Raw genomic sequence first — 588 nt, 5'->3', positions numbered from 1 at the left:
CCAAATAGACTGGACCAGAAAAGAAATTCCTCCCATCACATAATAATAAAAACACCAAATGCACCAAAAAAGAAAGATTTTTAAAAGCAGTAAGGGAAAAAGGTCAAGTAACATCTAAAGGCAGGCCTATCAGAATTACACCAGACTTCTCACCAGAGACTATGAAAGCTAGAAGATCCTGGGCAGATGTTCTACAGACCCTACATGAATACAAATGCCAGCCCAGGCTACTATACCCAGCAAAACTCTCAATTACCATAGATGGAGAAAACAAGATATTCCATGACAAAACAAAATTTACACAATATCTTTCCACAAATCCAGCCCTACAAAGGATAATAGATGGAAAACATCAACATAAGGAGCAAAACTACACCCTAGAAGGAGCAAGAACGTAATCTTTCAACAAATCCACACAAACCTAATTCCACCTCTTACAACAAAAACAACAGGAAGTGACAATTACTTTTTCTTAACATATTAATTTAAAAATGAATATTATCAACAGATCCTAATCGACTGAAATCCAATAATATGAGGAATTAGAAATTTGTTGATTGCCATCCAATGGTCTCTCTAATTTGGTAA

The sequence above is a fragment of the Mastomys coucha genome, unplaced genomic scaffold (assembly GCF_008632895.1).
Source record: "Mastomys coucha isolate ucsf_1 unplaced genomic scaffold, UCSF_Mcou_1 pScaffold17, whole genome shotgun sequence".
In the NCBI taxonomy this organism is placed as follows: Eukaryota; Metazoa; Chordata; class Mammalia; order Rodentia; family Muridae; genus Mastomys; species Mastomys coucha.
The sequence above is the reverse complement of the archived record's forward strand: the minus strand, read 5'-3'. Positions refer to the sequence as shown.